Source organism: Pleurodeles waltl, chromosome 3_1 (genome assembly GCF_031143425.1).
Source record: "Pleurodeles waltl isolate 20211129_DDA chromosome 3_1, aPleWal1.hap1.20221129, whole genome shotgun sequence".
Classification (NCBI taxonomy): domain Eukaryota; kingdom Metazoa; phylum Chordata; class Amphibia; order Caudata; family Salamandridae; genus Pleurodeles; species Pleurodeles waltl.
This window is the reverse complement of record NC_090440.1, coordinates 1,754,338,762-1,754,357,360: the sequence shown is the minus strand read 5'-3', so window position 1 is coordinate 1,754,357,360 and position 18,599 is coordinate 1,754,338,762. Positions and strand designations below refer to the sequence as shown.

The 18,599-nt window shown below is 44.2% G+C and overlaps 1 protein-coding gene across 1 annotated transcript in view; it reads left to right on the top strand.

Moving 5' to 3' along the window:
* The window catches only part of ADARB1 (adenosine deaminase RNA specific B1), a 770,933-nt gene that overhangs the window by 25,008 nt on the left and 727,326 nt on the right, over positions 1-18,599 (top strand). The window lies entirely within an intron of this gene.

Below are 18,599 nucleotides of genomic sequence, written 5' to 3'. Positions count from 1 at the left end.
AATAATACAAATATAAAAACAAACTTGCCTCAGCTCCTACGCTACGCGGCAAGCTGCTCCTCTCCTCGCCTTCCGGATGCTGCAGGCATAGGCTCCCAGCCTGCCCACGGCCAATCCTGACGCTGCACAGAGCAGCATCTGGATTGGCTGGGAGCACCCAGCCAGGGTGCTCACAGTTGCCGGGCTTGAGAGAGCCTACTGCGCATGTATGTTTGGCCCCCCTCAGTGCATGTCACCCCCGTGGCCCCACCCCTTTCAAAGAAAAGGTTTTTGCAGCAGCCATTGCTGGCAGGGGACAACACTCCTCTGCCCTTATGGAGGAGCTGCCCCTGCGTTTATGTGCTACTCCATCTCTGTGTGACCGCTGGCTCTCTGAATTACATAAGCATTTTATTTCCCTCCCATTGTAAAATAGTCACTACTTTCAGAGTGATTTATCCTAAGGTTTGTAAGTCTGTAACTCTGTCTTGAAAGCCTGTACCATGACTGTGTGAGAGTCCTCCCTGTCTAAAGTTTGTCTAGAGGAATTGTCTAAGGAAAGGCAGATTAGAAAGGACTCCTGCCCGCTCTCAATGGTGTGCTATGTAATAGTGAAAGTTCTTTAGTGCAGAGTGGAACGTTTGATCTTTGAAATGTAAAATATTTTGGCAGAAGAGTTAAGCATTTTCTGCAGGAGCACCCAGTTTGTTCCTGTCTTTGGTATTTATATTTTGTATTTTAGTCGGTATACGCACGTCCGTCTAGCTCTCGGAGTGAGCTGTTGTGTGAATGTGATCTCTGTATGCGTGTTGATTGTTTCAATTATAGTGGGAATTGATGGTGTGCGTTATGTTATATACTCTATTGTTTGAGAGATGCGTGGATGAGCTGCAGTGTTTATGACTTTACCCACTGTCTGAGTGGCTGGAGTGAACAGAGTCGCTTGAGTTAACTCAGTGCATGGTTGTCAGTCCATGACCCGCCCTTTTAATATATTTGAAGTGTTTGAGAAGAGAGTCAGTTTTCAGGGGCAGTGAATGATAATTTGCACACTTGAGGCCCATGTTCTGAACCGGTTATGTGAAAAACTTGCTTCAGTTAATGGCTCATGAAATACCGACTTCTCGGATAGGGAAGTGCAGATTTGTTCCCCATAGCTTGCCTCACTATTTGCTGAGTTGTAGCTACTATTTCCATTTTTACTCCGATTTCACCAGCCTGGAAAAAATTGGCATAATTTATTTTGCCGTCATTTTGGTAGGCACTAGCTCAAGTGATGGAAACGAAGTATGTTGTGCTGACTTACCCTCATTACCAATCAGTGATGCCTGGAGTTCCTTTGGATCACTCTAAGGATTTATGTTCACTTTAAAGCTTGCTGGTTAATTGGTGTTTTGTTCCTAGCTGTTCTACTCCTTAGGGGGTTTACTGTATTTCTGTTCTTAAGTGCGAGAATCTGGTTGGAGGATGTTTCTTTAAAAGTAGAAAGTTTCTATGGACACAATAGGAAGATGGTGATTGACTGCATATGTAGTGACAGTGTATCCGTTTGGGAGATTTCAAGTGCAGAGCTGTTCTTGAAGAGGTGGGTGAACTCTTTTAATGGCTTATTTTACCATAACGGTGTGTAACTTAATACATTATTAAGAGGATATATCCAGAAAGAATACTGAGTCACTCAGTCACATTTGGGGAAAAAGTGTTACCACAAGCTTCATGGCTTGGTTGGCCAACCTCTTTTGGGGGTGGGGGGATGGATTCACGTCCCATCTTTCTCTATACAGAGAGATCCGAGCCTGTTAAGAGGCACTCCAGGAAAAGTTTGGAAGAGCCTACTTTCAAGGCTACACTGCATTAAGCAAATTTTATCATAACTGGTCTTCTTATTAACACAATTAAAATATTTACAAAAAAATTATATTATCCTCCTTAGGATCTGTCTAGCTTCAGTGAGACTTGTCAGAATAAGTGAGAAAGGCCACTTCGGAGGCTATGGGGGTATTACAAAAAGGAAAAATGTAAATGTTAAGGAGAGTGAAAATGTTGTGGCACCTCTGTTGGAAAAGCCATTCTGAGATTAAGAAGGTAAATACTGTTCATCCGTTCTGAGCTCTGAGGGGCCATTGTGACGAACAAGCTCTTGGCCCAATAAGTTGAAGTTTTGGGTATGTCACTGGCGACTTTAGTCAGTGCTGTTTATAAGCTTAGAACAACTGAAACCGGACCATTGTTACATTTAGTAGCAGTTGTGAAGTTAGTTTTAGGCTTTTTGTATGTTGAGGCAGCAATTGCAAGCTTGCAACTGTGATGCTTTTAATCGTTATTGAGCCAGGTTTCTCTAACGTGGCAATTGCTTGAACTGGCCACCAACATTTCTAACAGTGAAGGAAAATTAATAGAATTGGAAATTATTGATAATTAGCTCAACTGTTTTTAGATCTGTCGTAGAAGGAATAGTGGATTTGTTTTGAAATGCTGGAGATTTGTGCGTTTTTCACAGTTTACAGTAATTATTTTGCTCTTCTAAGTTTGATAAAGGAAAATGGTTTGTTGCATTTGAGGTGGTAATGCAGGATGACACCATTGTTGAAAATAGTCCTTATAGTTAACTACCTCAACTTTCTATATGCTTTTAAAATTAACTCTTCATGTAGGTCTGTCATAAAAAACGATTGTTCCACGTTTGCTGTAATTCTAAAGAGAGTTGGTTTTGTGAAAGATCACTAATTAACCTGATGTTGAACTGGATAAACTATTTGGGGTGGAATCACTTCTTTTAGCTGGTTATGAATTTACACCTTTTGGTAAAGGGTATAAAAGTTACTTGTTGTGAGTTGTTGGAAAACTAACTTGCATAATCCCAATTAATGTGCTGGCATGGGGCTCTCAAGGAGGTGTGGGTGTGGTACAGTGTCAACGAGATATGCACTTAAGTACAAGAGTCAGGATCTCCAGCGTGTTCTTGCAGTTCTCTTTCATGGTGGAGGTCAGGGACTTGTGCCAGATTTTTCGGATTAATTTGCCTGATCTGCAACGTTTTACTGCACAAGAAGCGCACTTCGGATAATGATATTTTTCTGTCTTTGGATAGTGTTCAAAGATGTTCTATTGCGGTGGCTGCGTTTTTAGTATGCAAACTCCTTGTAAGATAACTGCACTGACTTTGTTTAAAAACAGATAATTTAAAATACCACAATCACTCTTCCCTGATAATAAGAGAATGAAGTTGAAGATGCCTCTGAAACGGCAGATGAGATGCCATGAGTATCTTTGACATATACAGTAATAGTTTAGTATTGTTATGCAGACTAAGATATTGTTAGGCGAGGTAAGTTATTCCACTGTCATTCAGATTCCCTACGAATCTGTTCGAGAAGGCTAGTCCTGATATACAAATGATATTAATGCACAGAGCGACAAGCGCAGAACCCTGTTTTTCGCTGCAACAAACATTTAGATATCAAATAACTATTGTTTAACCATGTTAAATCCAAATTATGTGCTAAGAAAGAACACATCTTTTCATTTTAGGCATTTTTTTTAATACGCAGAACTTCTTTTATTGACATTGTTCCTATTTCATTGAAATGTTTTCTGGTTACTTGGTGTTTGGGTATTATTTTTCCTGTCCGCTCAGTCCATGACCCTTGGTCTTTGTGAAGATGATCTTACAGGTTTCAGTCAGCGGCTAATGGTTGATTGGCAAATGCTTTCCCTTTAGTTGCGATTGGATTGATCGGTGGTCAAAATGTTTTCTTTTTTGAAATCACGAGAAACACCGCTGTAAAGTACTCCCGGTCTCATGCCCCTACACGGCATCGTAGATTAGATCGGTGGGTACATGGTGGAATAGCAACCTGAATGGGGAGTCAAGATTTTCATTCATCCTCTACAACAATAACCGCTTTCTTGCCTTGTTTAAAGGGTGCGGTCTGTGTGCATTGTTTAACAAATTTACCATTTGTTAGAATGCTTTAGGTCTCTTGCTGTTGCACTGACTTGCATGCTCCCTAGCCCCTCTGTTACCTGTTTTTCTGTTTTTTGGACAGTTGAAACTACATATAAGAACACATTTCAAACTTGCTTACAGAGTGATTTTAAATGTCTATTTCCCTACCTTACTACTGTTCTTAGTAAACTGAACATAGTTGTAATGTTTTGCAGTTGTGGCTTGCGCTAATTGAATGGGGCGGCACACTGGGGTGGGGTGGGGGGGAAGATGGGTGGGACGGGGAAATAGAATTTGATTAAAAAAAAATAATAATAAAAAAAAAACCACTTCCTTCCGCTCCCGTGCCGCTCTTCTGCCTCCTCCCGTTTCGCTGTACACAGGAACAGGCTCCCAGCCTGCCCTGCCCCAATCCTGACACTGCTTAGAGCCGTAACACACATGCACTCTGAGGGGGAGCTGAGCACTCCCCCCCCCACCCCCCCTCAGTGCAAGTCACCCCTGTGGCCCCGCCCCTTCCCCCCAAAAAAACATAGTTTATGATCGTTTTTTGGGAAAAAAGGTTGCAGCTGCCACTGCTGGCAGATGCACAACACTCTTCCGCCCTTATGGAGGAGCCGCCCCTGATGTTGTGTCAGTTGTTTAATTAGATTGCACACTATTTTTGAGAGCGATGCTTCCATCCACTTGACTCAAGTGACAGTTTTACCACCAATGATGTAATCACAAATGTTGCATTGATATCACTGATGTCGTAGAACATCTCATAACTGATGTGATATGTGGGGTTATTAGCAGTGCATGGTGAGGGCGCAAGTTATAGTTACATGATATAACTATAACTGGTAAATGTTAGTGTTTTTGTAGTTCTAAACTGTAGGAGGCTGGACTGGCTTGTAGTGAGTACCAAGGGGTACTTGCACCTTGCACCAGGCCCAGTTATCCCTTATTAGTGTATAGGGTGTCTAGCAGCTTAGGCTGATAGATAATGGTAGCTTAGCAGAGCAGCTTAGGCTGAACTAGGAGACGTGTGAAGCTACTACAGTACCACTTAGTGTCATATGCACAATATCATAAGAAAACACAATACACAGTTATACTAAAAATAAAGGTACTTTATTTCTATGACAATATGCCAAAGTATCTTAGAGTGTACCCTCAGTGAGAGGATAGGAAATATACACAAGATATATACACAATAGCAAAAATATGCAGTATAGTCTTAGAAAACCGTGCAAACAATGTATAGTTACAATAGGATGCAATGGGGAAACATAGGGATAGGGGCAACACAAACCATATACTCCAAAAGTGGAATGCGAACCACGAATGGACCCCAAACCTATGTGACCTTGTAGAGGGTCGCTGGGACTATTAGAAAATAGTGAGAGTTAGAAAAATAACCCTCCCCAAGACCCTGAAAAGTGAGTGCAAAGTGCACTAAAGTTCCCCTAAGGACAAAGAAGTCGTGTTAGAGGAATAATGCAGGAAAGACACAAACCAGCAATGCAACAACTGTGGATTTCCAATCTAGGGTACCTGTGGAACAAGGGGACCAAGTCCAAAAGTCACAAGCAAGTCGGAGATGGGCAGATGCCCAGGAAATGCCAGCTGCGGGTGCAAAGAAGCTTCGACTGGACAGAAGAAGCTGAGGTTTCTGCAGGAACGAAAAGGGCTAGAGACTTCCCCTTTGGTGGACGGATCCCTCTCGCCTTGGAGAGTCGTGCAGAAGTGTTTTCCCGCCGAAAGAACGCCAACAAGCCTTGCTAGCCGCAAATCGTGCGTTTGGCGTATTTGGACGCTGCTGGGGCCCAGGGGGGACCAGGAGGTCGCAAATTGGACCTGAAGAGAGAGGGGACGTCGAGCAAGACAAAGAGCCCTCACTGAAGCAGGTAGCACCCGGAGAAGTGCCAGAAACAGGCACTACGAGGATGCGTGAAACGGTGCTCGCCGAAGTTGCACAAAGGAGTCCCACGTCGCCGGAGACCAACTTAGAAAGTCGTGCAATGCAGGTTAGAGTGCCGTGGACCCAGGCTTGGCTGTGCACAAAGGATTTCCGCCGGAAGTGCACAGGGGCCGGAGTAGCTGCAAAGTCGCGGTTCCCAGCAATGCAGCCCAGCGAGGTGAGGCAAGGACTTACCTCCACCAAACTTGGGCTGAAGAGTCACTGGACTGTGGGGGTCACTTGGACAGAGTCGCTGGATTCGAGGGACCTCGCTCGTCGTGCTGAGAGGAGACCCAAGGGACCGGTAATGCAGCTTTTTGGTGCCTACGGTTGCAGGGGGAAGATTCCGTCGACCCACGGGAGATTTCTTCGGAGCTTCTGGTGCAGAGAGGAGGCAGACTACCCCCACAGCATGCACAAGCAGGAAAACAGTCGAGAAGGCGGCAGGATCAGCGTTACAGAGTTGCAGTAGTCGTCTTTGCTACTATGTTGCAGGTTTCCAGCGCGGTCAGCAGTCGGTTCCTTATCAGAAGGTGAAGAGAGAGATGCAGAGGAACTCGGATGAGCTCTTGCATTCGTTATCTAAAGTTTCCCCAGAGACCCTAAATAGCCAGAAAAGAGGGTTTGGCTACCTAGGAGAGAGGATAGGCTACTAACACCTGAAGGAGCCTATCAGCAGGAGTCTCTGACGTCACCTGGTGGCACTGGCCACTCAGAGCAGTCCAGTGTGCCAGCAGCACCTCCGTTTCCAAGATGGCAGAGGTCTGGAGCACACTGGAGGAGCTCTGGACACCTCCCAGGGGAGGTGCAGGTCAGGGGAGTGGTCACTCCCCTTTCCTTTGTCCAGTTTCGCGCCAGAGCAGGGGCTAAGGGGTCCCTGAACCGGTGTAGACTGGCTTATGCAGAATTGGGCACCTCTGTGCCAAACAAAGCATTTCCAGAGGCTGGGGGAGGCTACTCCTCCCCTGCCTTCACACCATTTTCCAAAGGGAGAGGGTGTCGCACCCTCTCTCAGAGGAAGCTCTTTGTTCTGCCATCCTGGGCCAGGCCTGGCTGGACCCCAGGAGGGCAGCTGCCTGTCTGAGGGGTTGGCAGCAGCAGCAGCTGCAGTGAAACCCCAGGAAGGGCAGTTTGGCAGTACCAGGGTCTGTGCTACAGACCACTGGGATCATGGGATTGTGCCAACTATGCCAGGATGGTATAGAGGGGGCAATTCCATGATCATAGACATGTTACATGGCCATATTCGGAGTTACCATGGTGAATCTACATATAGGTAGTGACCTATATGTAGTGCACGCGTGTAATGGTGTCCCCGCACTCACAAAGTTCAGGGAATTGGCTCTGAACAATGTGGGGGCACCTTGGCTAGTGCCAGGGTGCCCTCACACTAAGTAACTTTGCACCTAACCTTTACCAGGTAAAGGTTAGACATATAGGTGACTTATAAGTTACTTAAGTGCAGTGTAAAATGGCTGTGAAATAACGTGGACGTTATTTCACTCAGGCTGCAGTGGCAGGCCTGTGTAAGAATTGTCAGAGCTCCCTATGGGTGGCAAAAGAAATGCTGCAGCCCATAGGGATCTCCTGGAACCCCAATACCCTGGGTACCTCAGTACCATATACTAGGGAATTATAAGGGTGTTCCAGTAAGCCAATGTAAATTGGTAAAAATGGTCACTAGCCTGTCAGTGACAATTTGGAAAGCAATGAGAGAGCATAACCACTGAGGTTCTGATTAGCAGAGCCTCAGTGAGACAGTTAGTCACTACACAGGTAACACATTCAGGCACACTTATGAGCACTGGGGCCCTGGGTTACCAGGGTCCCAGTGACACATACAACTAAAACAACATATATACAGTGAAAAATGGGGGTAACATGCCAGGCAAGATGGTACTTTCCTACACGGTATGTTTTAGCTGGCATTTTCACCTATTAACGTTCCTCTAACCTTTGTGTTTTCTTTCATCAAATTCCTAAGGTATTTGTTACTGCCTTCGGCTCTGGCATTTAACGCGGGGAGCAGGCCTTTAATAGCCGGTAGAGCCCGCTACGGCGGGTTCTAAGGCTATAATAAAACATTATTACCATACCTAACTAAAATGTCACCTTAACCTGTGTATTTTCAGTGAAATTCTATTTTTTTTTTTTTTTTTTCTTAAACGTGAAGTAATATGTTATTATCATACGTAACACTAACACCACACCACCCATGGCCTTTGGCTAGGCCGTGCATCCAACTCCAAGCATGAAGTGTATTTGAAGAGGGAGCAGCCCCCCCAGGCACAAAAATCTTTCTGCCCTGATCCTCCATCCCCCTGGGTGCATCATAGAGATGGTTACCTCTAATCTGCCCCCAGGGGAGGAGGGGAGCGTAGATAAGAAAGTGACACCAGGAATTTTCTTTGGTGGCAAGATGAGTGGGGACAACCCTCCTAGGCATTGGGCATAGTCCCCCTTCCCCCCCCCCCCCCCCCCAAATAACCCCAACAGTCTTTCTGCCCCAGCCGGGAGCAGATGGGAGCTGTTTTCCTCCAATTTGGCCCTGGGCTGAGGGGGTAAGGTAGAATGCCACTATACCATCAAGCACTGTATTTGGTGGAGGGAGCCCCCTCCCCCCCCGGCAGATGGGCGGTTTTTACCTCCAATATGCTCCCCTGGGAGGGGGCAGAAAGCCCACTAGACACCAGGGTTTGTTTGTGGCAAAATGGGTGGGGCCAGAAAGACTCTTGCAGCAGGCGCAAATCAAACCAGGGTCAATGAGAGTCTCTCTGCAAGACTCCCATTGACCTTGATTTTGTGTGTGCCTGTCTCTTGCACTAGGCCCAGCCGCACAAGTGAGGTAGCATTTTTATTGGGGCAAGTGAGAACGCTGAGTGGTAGAAATGTTGTGGATTTCCACTGATTCTAGAAGTTTACGTCACAGAAATGCAAGGAAAATGTGCAGTTTTAGGTAAAGTTTGAGGTTTGCAGGGCTCTTTCCGAAACTCCATTGGTTGCCCTTTGAGAAACGCATACAGTTTAAAGTCTTAATTACAACACATAAGATCATGAATGCATTAGGAGCCCCTATTCTCTCTGGACTCGTGCAATCTTATTTACCCACAAGTACTCTTCGCTCAGTTGGTTTAACCCTTGCCGTTAATCCACTGTTTAAAAGACAGAGATTAGGAATTCGATCCTACTGGGCCCTGACACTTTGGAATAGTCTGCCCTCATACCTAAGTAATATGAAAAACCATCTTGACTTTAGGAAACAGCTAAAAACCTGGCTATTTGCAAACTGGTTATTTTTCCTGGCTTTTTTAATGTATTTCAACCTCTGTTTAATTTTGTTCTAGGATACTCTAATTTAATGAGAAAGCACTGGGAAGCCCGGTTGTTGGGGCAGCCATGCGCTTTGTAAATCTTGTCAACATAACATAAAATTATGGATAAGAAAACGTTGTGGGATCCACATGCGGCATACCACCCTGGAGTCCCCTGGGTGTCTAGTAGTCAGAAATGTCTGGGTTTGGTAGGTTTTCCTGGGTGGCCGCCGATACCTGGCCAAAACACAGACGCTACACCTTTTGCCAAATCAAATAATTTTATGGCTGGAAATGCTGATGTCTCAACATTGTATTTTGGGGCCCTTGCTGTTGTGGGCAGTAGGCCTACCCACACAAATGAGGTGCCATTTTTATTTGGAGACTTGGAGAAATGGGAATTTGTGGCTCCCTGCAGATTCCAAAACTTTCCATCACAAATGTGAGGAAAATGTATTTTTGGTCAAAGTTGAGGTTTGCAAGGGCTCCTGGGTAAGAACATTTTTTGTGAAACCTGCAAGTCGCCCCAGCGTGGATTTTCCCCGGTTGTGTAGTTTTAAAAAATGTACAAGTTTGCTAAGTTTACCTAGGTGTTGGCTGAGCTGGGGTCCAAAATCCACATTGGGGAAAAAGGATCAGTTCTCTGTGGAAAAATATGATGTGTCCATGTTATGTTTTATGGCCTTTCGTGTTGCTGGCTCCAGGCCTAGCAACAAAAGTGAGGTACCGTTTTTATCGGGAGACATGTGGGAACAGAATAGTAGAACATTGAATATTGCCAATTTTATTCCTCGGCATCAGTGCCTTCCAAACTTAAGGTAGTGTATAAGAAAGAAGACTTTTTATTTTTATTTTTTTTTATTGCCCTCTGAGTCACGTGGCAGTATAGGTACTAACAAATTTAAAGATATACAAATAGCAGCTGCTCAAATGCTTTATCTGGTGTCTATTTTAGAAATGCATAGGTTACGTTGATACCCTTTTTCACTTATTACATTTTACTATGTGAATTGCTCCATTTCCAGTACACAATGGAAAAACCATTGTGCAGCTCAGTTGTTTGCTCTGAGTACCTCTTAGTCTTGGAGAACCTACAAACCCTATATAGCCCTATAAGCAGAAGGGTCTAGAGGATTTAATGGTAGTGCTTTTGTAAATCGCCCATTGTGACAGAAGCTACAACTGGGAATGTCACAAATGGCTGTTTTTCTTTTTTTTTCCTACTCATTTTCAATATTGTTTATGTAAAGTTAGTTCATTTAGGAATACCTTGAAAATGTTGCCTACTTTTCAGAGATCTATAGCTTTACCGGATCACTGATTGGCTTTAACCCTGGTTTCCATCACAAACTGGAAGTACGTTGAAAGTACAAAAATTAGGGAAAATGAGCTGCCTCTTTGAAAAATGCCAAAACTCTGGTAAAATTAGATTTTTTTTATTTTTTATTTTTTATTCAGAACTGCATGTTCTTGGAAGCTAGGAAAATGGTGACTTTAGCACAGCAAACATGTTGTTGATGGCAAGTTTTGCACAAAAAAAAATGTTTTCCTATACCTCCCACCCAAAACAAACATGTTTGCTATATTTTGCCTATTTTCCCAGTCTCCACCAGGGGGGAATTCACAAACCCTGGGTGCTTTTGGAAGCCCCAGGATTTTTTGAAAATAGAACATAGACTTGATTTGGATACCTTATGTGGAAAAAAACGTATTTTCATGCTTAGGTTTAGGTAATACACACTTAATAATTTATCTCTTCCTCTCAGTTTTAGTAAAGCTTTGTATAGAGATGGCCCAAAAAGCTTCAGACATATAGAGATCTGCCTGTGTTGAAGAAAAACACACAAGGATCAGTTTCCGCTTCAGAAATAGGCTGGGCTGTGGAGTGACACTGTCACGTGTAATTACATTATTGCTCGTCCCCAGTGTGGAGGTGTTTTAAATATAATCGTGTTTGCCTGGATAGACTGTGAAAGTTGACGCCTGAATGGAGAAATGTAATGAATTACATGAGTTACATGATTCCACCAATCACTTTATTTCTTTTTTTAATTGCTGTGGACCTATGAAACCTCAGCATTTAAGTAATTGGAATTGTTTTCGCTGCCATACTAATTGTAAGGACCACGGAAGATGGGCTAGAGTTTTTGGTCATTTAGTATTTTAAAAAAAATGTTTTGCAGTGTGTGCTTTGGGGTAGATTCGTCGGGGGTATCATGAATTTCTTTAGGTATACTTAGGTTTATGCTTCTGACTCAACAAATATATCGCAAACCATTAGTTCTCTTTCTCCCTTGGGTGCGTTCTTGTGCCAGTGACAACGCTGAATAGAGGCGGGAGGGGTTTCAACCATTTGTTTGAAATATGCTTGAACTACCGAATCACACCTTCTTTATTAATGGCAATTTAGTGTGTTGGTGTTTGGGACAATATTGGGACAGTTTAGAAGATCTGAGCTGTTAGAGTTCAAACAGGACACTGGACATTATGTAGAGCAATTGTACACCTACAAGTTTGCTGTGGTATTTATTTGTTGCGCGCACATAAAAAAATGGATCGTTCTAGCTAGAGCCTCAAAGCACAGGCCATGAATGAAAATGAGACCTTGGCATGAGAGTAAAAGTCATCAGAAAGGAGGGATGTTTAAAAAAACAAATTGAAGCAGAATAAGAATTTTCATGAAAGCAAAACCATTTTCGGTTAAAGGAAAGCGGCATAACCTTCACAACATGGAAACTATTCCCAGCATGTCCAGAAAAAGCTTGTGCTACCTTTCACACCTGCCATTTTTGTGGCTTAATATCCAGGCCTCTGCAGACAGCCATTTTGTCCCCACCGGGGAGGGGGGAGGGAGGGAGGAGGAGGAGGAGGAGAGAGAATGAGAGTGTGAGAGCATATGAGAGAGAAGGAGGGAGAGGCAATGGGAGAGAATGAGTGTATGAGAGTGAAAGAATGAGAGAAAGAGAATGAGAGGAGGTGAGAGAGAGGGATGAGAGAGGGGGAGAGAGGATGAGTGAGCGAGGATGAGAGGGGTAGAGAGGGAATGTAATGTATGAGAGAGGAGGCGAGAGAGGGGGCGAGAGGGAGGATGAGAGGGAGGGAGAGAGAATGAGAGAATGAATTAAGAAAAGAATTAAGAAAAGGCATGGCTCATGACCTCACAGTTGTTACAATACAGGTATTGATGATGTCACTCTAGAAGGCCCAGGTACCAAAAAACAAGAAATCTTTGATGGAAAACATCACATTTCTGCACACAGCAATTTATAATTTACCAGGCTCTACACAAAATGAAATAGAAATAGTTATGACAGTAGAAATGGTTATTACTGTGCGGACTCAGAAGCAAAGTCTATCCGTCATCGAGCTCCTGCACTAGGTGGACAGTGATGCCTATGTTCAAGTTTCTTTTGGTATGTAGGAATTATGCTTGTACCCACATGTGTGCTGGCTGCATGGCCTGGCCAGGCCTTCTACTTTACCCGCCTGCCCCCCCCCCCCCCCCACCCCCAACCCCCATTCAGTAGGAGTTGTTTCCAGCTGAAGAGGGCAAGTGGGTATTTCCAGTGCGTGGCCAAATGTGAGGTGATAATTTGTAACATTTAATAACAATATGTAACAGAATATCACATAACAAAACAATTTGGCTGAACACTTTGATTGGATAGTGGTGGAGACTCAAAGTCCCAGTCTGCACAGGCCCATGGAGGTGGGACTGAAACCTGACATCACCTGCTGCTGCAAGTTGCACAATAAAGCGCTTGGGGGTATCCTGCTGCACGGGACACTTTGGCTGGATACTGGTGGGGACTCAGTCAGTCTGCCCAAGGAGGAAGGGCTGGAACCTGACATCACCCATTGTTGCGAGTTGCGCTGTAAGGTGCTTGGAGGTATCCTGCATCACGGGACGCACGGAGGCTGTGCCTTGGCAGAGCCTGGGCCAAGGGTGAGCCCGTCTGCATCCGTCTGCAGCTGGACGAGGCTGGGCTGTGCCAACTCCTTTGATTTTTGGGAAGGTACTGTTGCCATTCACTTTAATCTTTACAACCTGAGGGTATTCTCCTGTGTGATGACAAGTCTGTGCTTCCAAGAGTGCTTTCACTTCTTAGGAACTATTACTGGGCATTTAATATTTTACCTTAAAGGCCGGGCCCAAGAATTCTGAAAACATTAGGCTAAAGGTTATTCACCATAGCAGTACTTAGCTGGTGCTGGGGTATATCTTCCATTTGCCTTCCCATTTGTACTCCTGTTCCGCGGGTTAAAAACCACTGTTTATTCTGCTACCATTCTTTGACAAAGATCACAGGATACTATTTGCGTAGTCCTGGTGATATTTTGATTCCTGGTGTCTGGATTAGGGGCAAATGCAAAGTAACTGTTCCGGCTCAGCCCTCCTCCTTAGTCTTCATCTTTGGATGGTGTCATTAAATGAGGGATTGGAGCCTTAAACAATGAAATTGAGCAGATGTGAAATCGCCTTTTGGCACCTGTTCCAGCACAGGATCAAAGGTTAGAGCCTATAATGGTCCCTCTAACAATCACTGACACCCCCTCTGTAGAGGCAGGCCCATCCACGTATCAGGACAATATCCCCTCAAGTATAATGGCCCTCCTGCGAAGCGGAAAAGTGCCATGTGCAACGGAAGCCTGCTTCAACTGTTATCCCTCAACGTAGTCAAGCAACTGACCCTTTTGTGTTATATGATGAGAAATTAGACCTGTTAAAGAGGACCTTGCTAGAAAAAGTTCATTATGTTATTTCCAGTTTGATTGTTCCAATGCAGCTTAGGCTGGATTCAGTAGAGGGTGTATTAAAGGATCTTAAAATAAGAGCCCCTGCACATACTGCCACATGGCCTAGAACGTGCCAACAAGGGGATGAGGGATCTGCTATACATTGTGTGTCAAGGTCTCCTGACAGTGGCACAGATGTTCTAAGGCTCTGTAATTCGCACCCCCAGGATACTTGTCACCCCCCTTCTTTGCCTGCTTGACAGCATACTCACCCATACTTAAGTACATTTGAGGGAGTCCCTGAGGTGAAGTATGATGGGAATTCAGTCACTTCAAGGGTCGGTCAAGATTTGTGTAGACTGCCGAATTACAGGCAGGCCTATTTGTAGGCAGGTTGTGCAATGTCCTGCTCCAATAGGGGCTTTTAAAAAGTTCTAATGATTCCCACCAAAAGGCCAGCGAAGGAAGTTAAACCTAGGGGGATACCGTCACAGAGTGAGGGGGAGAGGGAGTTTAAAGCCATACAGTGGTGAGGATGGGCGCCCCAGTGGGGAAACAATTGATCTACCCCAGCTTGCTCCCCTTATATGGTGGTCATGGTAAACATCCCTCTGTTACCAAAAGGTTTAGAATAGTCACCTATCCAACTAAAGAACAAAGTGCTGCATTGACTCCAGTCTAGGTCATTGTTCCCCAATCTCAGCTGCAGATCAGATCTTACTGACCCGGAGGGTGGGTTGGATTGGGCAATCCAATAAGCCCTTTTTTGGAGATTGCATTATTGTAACTTTTAGGCATGCTGGGAGGATTTTGCATGATACTTATAGCTTTTTCCTGGCGGGCAAAGTTTCACTTCTTTCCCTTGGGTTTTTTGATAGGCATTTAGCACAGCCTCCTGCTGGCCCTGTCCTCCTCCCTCTTGTTGTCCCTTTAGTGGAAAAGAAGACCATCCATCTTACACCTACAAATAGATATGATCCCCTGAATGACCTATGGGATGTAGACTGACTTACTATGCCCATAGTACCCAATGTGGATCTGATTACACTCCTTATCCTCAGAGGTAGCAGTAGGGTGTCAGATAGGAGAGGTAATGAGGACGATACAAATATCGCCATGTCCCAGCAAGGCTACAGCAGGGTGTGTATTTTAGTCATATGGAACATTGCTGGACTGAAGAATAAATTAAGCCCCCAGGAATGACTATAATTAACTCGCATATTATCTGCATCCAAGAAACAGGGCAGGTAACCCTACTCCATATTGGGGGTTTTCCCTAACTGTTTGAACCCGCTACTCTGGCAGGCCGAGGGGTGGGTGGCTTACCAGTTTTGGAGGGTGGCTTACAAATTTTCATTTTAAATCTACCTGTAATGTCTAGAAGAGCTGCTTCGCTCTCCCCATATTATTAATTTGTGCAGTTGAAATTTAAGAGAGGGTCCGAACTCATCATCATTAATTATTATAGAAATGTGTTTGATTTAACATTGGTTGAGGTAGTCAGAACCTTAGAAACAGACCTTGATACATTCCTTAAGCGGGCTAAGCCAGCCTGTCTGATAATATGGGCTGGGGATCTTAACATCCAAAGATGGAGTTTTCTGATAGGACGGCGTGTGGACTTATTAACTGGGGTGACGAGGATGTATTACATTTTAGACATATTGATTATGGGCATTCTCTGTACAAGTATGATTTGTTGTTGCTGGGAAACTTTAGTAGCCTAAGTTCTCCTCAGACACATATGTATGTGGGAGGGAGTAATCCCTCTATGATGACATTTTGGTTACCTCAACTATGGAATAGCATACCACTAGCTTCGGACTCAGGCACACAGTAGTTAGCGATCACAACCCATTAGTTTTAGCTATTCTTTTGAGTTACCAATGTTTTAGCCCCTGTTAAAAGTATACAGATTGAGCCCATCAGACATAAGAGTATTTATCAAGTGGTCGTGAATTGATCCTGCGGGTATATTGCAGAACCTTATGACCCAAGCCTCCAATTAGTTTGTCATATGCCTATCTCATGTGGTGTATTATGATGCAATATCCCCAGCCTTTGAGCAGAGGATGGTGGCTCTCAAATCCCTTCTGGTTCGACCGATTTTTTTTTTTAAAAAAAAGGTCCCAGTACTAGACAAGGTTGGTTCAACCAAGAATGCCCGCAGTATTGAAAGCAATTGACGGCCACCTTGCATCACAATCCTAGGAACAGTGCTTCTGTCAAGTCATTAAGGAAGCGCTATAATAAATCCTTGTTAGCTAGGAAGGGTGAATTGAGGGAGTAGGCATGGGTAAATCTAGTCCAGGCTGCTAAAACTATTGATTCAAAACTGTTCTGGAAGACTGCCAATATTCCTTTCTTGAAGGATGATCCCGGCTCTGCTCTCACATCTTCTCAGGCCTGGGTCAATCATATTGAGAGAATTTTTGATCCAGCACACACAGACGAGCCAAGTGCTCTTTCATGTGTTATAAACAATGGAGACGAGAGCTTTATCTCTAGTAGCACTCTGCCTTTGGGTTTTACAATAGGGAAAATATTGGATGCAAAGAGCAAGTGTGCCAAAGGGAAAGCCCCAGGTCCGATTGTTGTTCCGGCTGATACCTTTATAGGCTTGGCTGAGTTGTGGTGCCCAATTTCAACCCATGTTTTTAATGCAGCATCAAAGGGTTATTTCCCCTCCTCCTGGGCTAAGTCCATTATAGTGCCAATTTATATGAAAGGCAACAGGGCAGACCCGAAATGCTACTGTCCCATCTCCCTCCTGGTCTCTTCCGCTAAACTATTGGGTAGTGCTGTTTTGAGGAGACTCAAGGACTGGGCAACTGATACAAGCATTCTGTCCGAGGCTCAGTATTGGCTCAGGAAGGGACTTGGCACAGTGGAGCAATGTTTTTAAATGTGGAAATACACAAGAGCAAAGCCAGGATCACTCTGTGTTTTGCTGATCTCTCGAGTGCCTTTGATCTGGTGGACCACTCTATATTGTGGTATACTTTGTTATCCTATGAAGCACCAAAGGAAATTGTTAGCCTCCTTGCACAGCTTTCCGAGAACCTCTCCACGCAAGTTAATTTTGGCCCTAATGGCGAATTGATGCACTCTTTTAAAATTAAGCCAGGTGTAATCAATGGTGTGTTTTGGTCCCCCTTTTTTCCTTGTTCATAAATAGGGTCCTTAGTATACTAAGGCCCTGGCGGATTGATGCAGTGGCGTAACAAAACTTAAGGGGGCCTCCCCTGCAAAATACATAGAGGGGGCCCCCCTGACCTAACTCAGGAGCTCTCAGACCAGGATAATATGCTGAGGGAGGAGGGCCCCTGCACTGTGGGGGCTGCGGGGGCCTTTGTTACACCTCTGGGTCAATGCACCAGTTGTTGCTTGCCACCCAGTACCCATGCTTCTTTGTTGACACCGTAATCCTTATGTCCAGGACTGTGAATGAGTAGCAGAGAATGATGGATTGTTTTGCAGGTTTCATGGAGTTGAGGAAACTTTGATTAAATAATTCCAAGACGTTTACAATGACATGTGCGAAGACCCCTAAAAAATTAAAATCATTCCACCTCAAAGGTGTTCAGATAGCGATGGTCAATTCCTTTTATTTGGGAGTTCTCTTCACTGTTGAGGGGTCATAGGGTGATCACATCCATAACACTCGATTGAAGATGAAAAGGGTCAGTGAAGCAATGTTTAGATTCTCAAGTAATCTTGGTAGCCAACCTACTATAGAAATTGTAACTATCTATAAAGCAAAGGTTTTATCTGTTTTAACCTATGGTGGGAGTGTGTGGGGTTATTCATCTTGTAAATCCTTATTGAGGCATCTGTTATGTACCCCTATTTCATCCTCAACCGCTATCCTCCATTGGGAAGTTGGGTTGAACCATTTGGAAGATATTTTATCATCCATACCTACCTTGCTTATATTATTCTCCCACACAGGTACTCTGCCACAAAATAACAGACTATATAAGGTAGGTCCACCTCTTATATTCATTTCACCTACCTGAAACAAGCATTTGCAATGTAATGGGTCTCTCGTTTACTCGAGTTAAAGCTATTAGCTTTGTAAACTCCCAACTGGACTTTTCTTGCCACATAAACTGAAAAGTAAAACCGTTTCACATAAGCGAGCCGACGGCCACCATGAGCGCAAAGCAAACACACAAAAGGCAACAGAACTTTGCTGGCAGTGAAACCTATAGCCAAAAGTGCAATTATCCGTGTAACGGTCGATGTTATGTCATGCAAGGTGCTCTACTACTGCCCAGCGAGATCGCGCTACCTACGGAATAAAGAGAAAAAAGTGCAGAAACCATACTAAAAACACAGAGCCTCGTATGTTTTCAGTAGTTTACTGGTGCGCTCGGGGCAGGCTAAACACCAGAAAAGGCATGACATAGACATGCCTTTCACCAAATAAATCAAGCTAGTTTTAAAAAGCAAGCCCACGAACCAACCAAACTGATGGGCTCGACTGATTCACTGGAAAACTAGCTTTTATATTGGAGATTACATTTTTTGATGGTTTTATTTCTATAATAAAAAAAATAAAAAAATTGTGCCAGGCGAAAGTACCTTTTAAAAACCGGGTACACCTCGTGCCACTTGGTTGTTTGAGCTGTTTTGGTTATGTGGGTACTGGAACTCCTGTGAAATGATCCGGGCG